The following is a 7,172-nucleotide window of genomic DNA, read 5'->3' on the forward strand; positions in this document are numbered from 1 at the left end:
AAATTTTTCACATTTTCAGCTTCTTTTTCTTATAAGTAGATCTATTCAATTTCAACCAAACTTGCCACAAATCATCCGTGGATTAAGGGCATTAAGTTTTTTTCAGATGAAGGGCCGTGCCTTCTTTCTAGGAAAGTAGTTATGAATTAGTTAATCTTTTAAACATTTTTTTGTCTCATTGGGAAAGGATGGGGCTACAATAGACGTTTTTCATAGAATATATAAGAATTCTTTCAAAATCTACTGAGATTCTGAAATACGCATGCTTTTTTAAACAACTTACTGCCCGACTATTAAATTGCACTTTCACAATGACATGACCCACAATCATATACATGTAGTGCTGCATATAATTCTGATGTCGGCTGCTAGTGAGTGTGAATCGTGCTTGCTGAATCTGCGAATTCTCCGGCATAAGAATGAACTGAAGAATCGAAGTTCAATCAACGCTTATCTTTATATTACCCATGGGAGTGTTGCTTGGCAAATATTAATGATGTCAGCAGTTTTGAGGAAAGGGTGCAACGCTGTTTCAAATTACAAATTAAAGCTTTAAAACTTTATTCTCAGACAACAATTTGAGGCCTTAATTAAATAATTTCAACATTTTTTTTGCGGGGGGGGGGGGGGGGGGGGGAGAGGGGATTTCAATATCCTATACGTACTCAATAATATTGATGAGTAAAACTATAAAATGGACATATGGCAGGGAATAAACTAGTAAATAATAAATAAATTAAAGTAAAATAATGTCGAAGGTGATAACACAAAGTCTGCGCAGCAAACTTCTGCATAGTTTATAAAAAAAAAAATTAAATAATGTTTTACTGGGGTCGGAGAAAGAGAGATTCTTTGACTATTTTAAGATCCATATCTCTTAATTAAGCATCCTCTTTTTAACAACCCGAAAACACGTTATAATTAAATTGCAATATAACACTTTATTGCAGCTGCTTCCATGGAGTTAAGAAATGCCACTTGTGCTTTGAAAAAAAATCATTTGTCATTTAGTGAACATGCAATCTCATGAAATCTATATATATTTGATTCTCGATTTGAATACGATTTTCGTGGATACTCACACGTATGACTGATATACACAGAGAAATTTGTATTTATGAACTTACAGTAGCTCTACACAGTAGCTTATTAAATTTGCCTAATTAACAAGTTTCGTTGAATTGCACGTTAATAATATAAACATTTTATAGTGTGTCAGTGTTTAAAAGACTGTGTGTATTTCAAGTTAAAACATTATCCAAGAGAATTATTCCTGAACACCAGTAATTCCGTATCAGATGTAGCTACGTAATTTTGGGAGGGTTCGGGCTTCATTAAGAAGCTTCAATGGATCGATTCCCTCTCTGGGAGTATAATCTTTTGATTTGAACTTTGAAGCGACATTTCATATCAACAAGTAGTCCTATAGAGCATACGGATAACCTAAAAGTTTCTGAAGATATTAGGTTTGGAAATCGGATGCACAAACACTATGTTCATATTATAAGTCAAGATGACAATATTCTGAAGGTTGAAAATGAAATACATTCAGTTAATAAAAAGAATGTATAGATTGGAGAAATTCAGACTTTTTGACTGTATTTGAACCCGATGATTTGTAGATGAATATCATTTATATTGATTTTATATGATATTATATAAGATTTATATCCCCGCGCCTAAGCAATTCTTTTTATCACATCTTTTTAAAATAGCTATCAATATTTTACACTGTGTTTTATATTACGAATCCACACTATTTACTTCATCATTTTCAGGCAAAACCCTCCCCCTCCCCCTTTATTCAACCCCGAGGGTTGTTGGACATTTTTATTCACAAATTATATTTATCACACTTATTCATAATGTGTACCATAGGCAATATTCGTGAAAAAACCCAAAATATTCGTTCCACACACACAAACGCACCTACCCTCACCCTAAAAGACCCCATTATAGTTTCCCTTAAAATGTGTAGTTGGGTATTTATTTGTGGTTGAAAGATTATTTTGGATTTTTCACAATATTTTTCTTAAGATATACATGATGAATAAGTTTAATAAATATAATCAGTGAAAAAAAATCCAACAAGCCCCGGGGTTGAATATGGAAAGGGGGGGGGGGTCCTGTTCACAAGTACATGTACCATGTAGAATAAAAAGGGGAAAATTGTAATAAAGATTGTTTACCATTTCATACACAGGTAAACCTTAATAACAATTAATGTACACAATCGTTACACTGTAAATGTATGTTTGGATTAAAATGTGATTTAACATATCCAGTACCAAGTAGATATAATTATAGTATTAGGGAAAATCTTCTTAAGAAATGTGTTTTATTAAAAAAAAACACATCTGCATTATGCAATATTGGATTTTTTGATAATCTTCAGGTATGATGGGGCGAGGGGTGTGTGTTAAATTTCTCTGATTCTCTGGCCTATCTACAGAACTGTAGCTCTACGAAAAAAAAATATATTGGCAGACCGGAGAGCTACAATGCCACCCACTGAAAAATAACCCCTGTATTTTGCGTTATTATAGTTATTGTAAAAACTATGCAAAAAATTGCGCTCGGTTCTTCAATGATTGATTCTTTTAAATTCATACCGCAAAAAAGCTTTATTTCAAAAAATTACTTACTTCTCTATTAAGTGATCTAGTATTTCAGTATTGAAAGGCCGATATTAGCTCTTAATTATTTTATATTAAGAAGATGGGGGGGGATAAGGCGGGCAGAATGCCTATTGCGTCAGATATTAAGAAATCACATTTGATATGTAAAATGAGTGTAAAAATTTACTTCTTATTATTGAATTTTATTAAGTTATGAGAAAAAAAACAAAACATTTTCTGAGAGAAAATACATCTCTTAAAAAATGTATTTATAAAAATATTAGATGGTATACATGGGATTCGAACCCCAGCAATAAAATACCGAACTATCATACTGCTTTGAGATTAACGCGCTAATCACTAAGCTACATGGCTCATGATGATTGGGGGCATTTAAATCATATTTGTGATATGACCCTCGATTTAATGGACTTGAAGTATTTCTTGGAAAGATGCGAAAGTGTACTTTTAAGGTATAGTGGGTCTTCGCTCCATTTTTTGTAAACCAAAAAATATTTTTTTTTAACTTTTAAGATTATCTTTGAAAAAATGGAGCGAAGACCCACTCATGTTGAAAACATTTGTTTTAAAGTATGAAAAAATGATCGTTTTTGTTCTTTTAAGTCTGTGTATGCTTTTTCATAGGCAAATATTTTCACTCTTTGTGAGTTTTTTGTAAATTTTAGAGATTTTACATTAAGTATACTTTAATATTAAATGAAACATGAAATAAAATTTGGATATAATTGAGATTAAATTTTTCACTTCTTATCTGTCGCGCTATAGGCATTCTGTCAAATTTTTTCCCCCATTAAACTTCTTTTTTTAAATTTAAAAAAAAAAAAAAAAAAAAAAAAAAAAAAAACATTGATTAAAAAGGTTGACTCAGAAATCTACAAAATAAAAAGTTGGTGTGGCATTCCTCCTTAACAACAGTTTTAAGGAATGCTTTGTTGAGGAAAGAGTGAGAGAATATGTTTGGAACACACGGTTAAAATTATTTTGAGGGACATTTTAAAAACATGGAGAAATTCGTAAATCGAAAAACGTGCACTCTTTCGTGCGCAATAAATATATTGTTTTTTCAATGGCTGGTACTGTAGCTCTCCGGTCTGCCAATATATTATTTTCGGAGAGCTACAGTTCTGCAGCTATCTCTGAACAAGAATTCACAAAGTTTTCAATACAGAATTTATGACTAAAGCGCCCTAGACCCCCAACCCCCAGTTCTTACGCTATGTAGAGTATGAACATATGGATGGGTAGATGGAAAGGTAGTAAAAATCAAATCGACAAAATAATATTACAGATGCTTCAAAGAGGTCTTGAATAAATATTTAAATAAGCATATTAAAATTGTGGTCCCACAGCTGCATTTCATTTCCGGAATTTTTCCCTAAAAGAGCTTCTCGGGTGGCTCATGCATCGCACCTCGAAGGTTTGAATGGAGCGTAGCGGAGTCAGCCGAAGATTGCCGATTAGGAATTTTTCTATATTTTCAACTTTTCATGCCCGACATGTTTTAGTTTTCATTTCTGACATTTTCAAATTTTCGTTTCTGACTCGCGCTCTTTTCAGATTGTACTTTTTTGGTTATTAAAACAGGATTGAAGAATTCACTTATGAAAAATTTCATTTACGTAATAAGAATAAATAAAAGTATATATATCAAATGTCTTGGACAAAACTTCGGTCGAGTCATTGACATCTAATTTAGTGAACATACATGGTGATGAAAAAATTGCATGCTCATTGAATTCTTTAAAGTAAACTTAGTGCTGCATGTACAGATGTACAATACATGTACGTGTATATACATGTCTTGGACAAAACTTCGGTCGAGTCATTGCAATGTTCATTGAATTCTTTAAAGTAAACCTAGTGCTGCCTGTACAGATGTACGTGTATATACAAAATGTTTATTTGTTTTACCGGCTGTTTGTGTCTATGTGGGTGATATGTCATTATTTATGGCATATTGTGCCAAATATGAACGCCCTATCGTATGTCATTCAAAAGTTATAACCAAAGTTGATTTATTTGAAAATTAGGTCAAACACAAAGGTCAAGCTCAAGGGGGTCAGGAATTTTAGCATGTGTTAAAATATTTTGACACGTAATGAACAGGTCAAAAATGAAAGCCTGATCTCTTCTAAATCAAAAGTTGTAAGGGAAAAATAACTTTTTTGGAAAATATGTTAAACGTGAAGGTTCAAGGTCACAAGGTCAAAATCCATAGTTTATTTAGAAATGGTCATATACATATGAAATGTGAAAGCCCTATCTTTTCCATCGTTACAAACCACGACTAAAATGTACGATCCCATCGTGGCTCGTGATTTTGTGATTTTGTATCTTTTCTCATTCACCAGTTATAACCAAGGTTCAAGTTTTTGAAAAGTAGGTCTAACTTCAAGCTCATGGTAATGGGGTAAAAAATTATAGTGTATTTAGAAAGGTCTTGTCACAGTTAAAACACATGAATAATATAAAAATCTTTTCTCTGTTCTAATTCAAAAGATATGACCAAGGTTAAATTTTGTGACATACGGACAAATTTACAGTCTGACTGACAAAAAGACATATCTACGAATAAGATTTAATTTGATTAGACTCCTCGCTTTCGCGAAAGCGGGGGGATTAAATGTTTCACACGAGAGAGAGAGAGAGAGAGAGAGAGAAAGAGAGAGAGAGAATCTTAGGGAGAGAAAAAAGAGACAGAAAAGGAGATAGAGCTTTAATATTTCACAAACAATTTGGAGAACCTTTAACACACAATAGAAAAGATTTACATGTTTATCTAAATGTCGTTCAAATTTAATTTTAAATTAAATTTTTCCCCTCTTTTCCCTTTCAGAATTTATTAAATGCTGCTGTCATATTTTTGATTAAAAAAAATATTCTGCAAGTCTTTTTTAAATGTCCAGTTCAAACATAATTGTTTCAATTATTTATTTATTATTTAATTTATTCAGAACATAACTCTCCCATACCTATCTAAATAATTTAAGATTTACATCACGCTCCCAGTTAATACTCGTTCCTGACCAATTCTCCGCATCATATCAAATGTATTTGTATGAAGAATTTAAAATGCAGTTTTATTTTTTAAAAATATTTTACATCAAAATTTCATAATTTTTAGTTTCCTTTGTATAATGAGTTGATATCACTCCAACGCTCTATAAATCCCATGCGCGGATCCAGGAATTAAAGTTTAGAAGGGCGCCAAAAGTAGGCAGGGGGTCCGAGGGAAGCCCCCGGAAGCTCCTGGATTCTAGAGATTTTGTAGGTAAAATTGAGGTCTACCGAGTAAACATTTTTACTCTTTCTCGACGAAACTATGATTAACGCTAACTATGACAATTTTAGGGGTGGGGGCGGATGCATCCCCCTTATATCCGCCACTGAATATTGTAATTGCATGCATTGTGCCTAACACAAAGATTAATTTTTCAAAAGGATAAATACAGTCTTTAAATTTCTAGAGATTCATGAAAAACCCAGCTTCCAAACAAAAGAACCTCCAATATATATATATATATCTCAAAGAGTTGACACAGGATTTTCAGTTGTGTTGAATTCAAATTCTGAATATTACAGTTTAAATCGAATTTAGCTTTTTATTCAGGTTATTATACCCCCCCCCCCGTTTGAAAAGTAGGGGGGTATACTGTAATCGGTATGTCTGTACGTCTGTATGTCCATCCGTCCATCTGTCTGTTACGCTTTGGGGTACCCATCTCTTATCCGCAACTCCTCTTATACCACTGAGTGAAATTTAATGAAACTTTCACAGAATCTTTATGACATGGATCCGTTGTGTACCTCCTATTTTACTTTTTGATCCGACACATATTTTGGTTTTCCCGGCCACAGCGTTATAGTTTAAACATAATTCCAGGTAATAAAAAATAGTTGACAATATCCAAAATTTCATAATTATAAGTCCATGAAAAATTAACGCGTCTTCCTCTTTTCCTGAATAATTAAATTTTGATTTTTGCAGTGTAACGCTTAAAGTATATTCTGTAATTCTTCTGGTGATTTAGGGAAAATATGACACTATTTAACAAGATATAATCTAGTAAATTATGCTTTTTGTAGGTTTTCAATTGCTATACTTTGGACTAATTCTCATCAATAGATATAATTTAGTATTTTTGCTTTTTTTAAAAAATTAATTTGTGATCATTTTATTGATTGGATTTGTTGACGTCTTTTTATAAGCATAACGTCAACGTAACGTTGCGTGTCTCGTGTGACCCAATTAATTATAAGGGAAGAAGACTCTATCTAATGATTCATGTCAATCTATGTGTTTGATCCGATTGAACTTTAATAATTCTGATTCTGGGTAAAAGAAAAAGAAGAAAGTGGATTATATTTTGAATGTATTACCTTACGTTTTGACCTCAATGATACAAGATATTTTCTTCAGAAAAGTGGTCACACACTAGAGCAATACCGTTACATTTCGCAATCTATTTTTAGTAACAATGCTTGACCAGAAAATCTCAAAATTATATTTTTCTTAAATAATTTTTAATAAGC

The sequence above is a fragment of the Saccostrea cucullata genome, unplaced genomic scaffold (genome assembly GCF_032062105.1).
Source record: "Saccostrea cucullata isolate Sc308-1 unplaced genomic scaffold, CSIRO_AGI_Scuc_v1 ctg16294, whole genome shotgun sequence".
Classification (NCBI taxonomy): domain Eukaryota; kingdom Metazoa; phylum Mollusca; class Bivalvia; order Ostreida; family Ostreidae; genus Saccostrea; species Saccostrea cuccullata.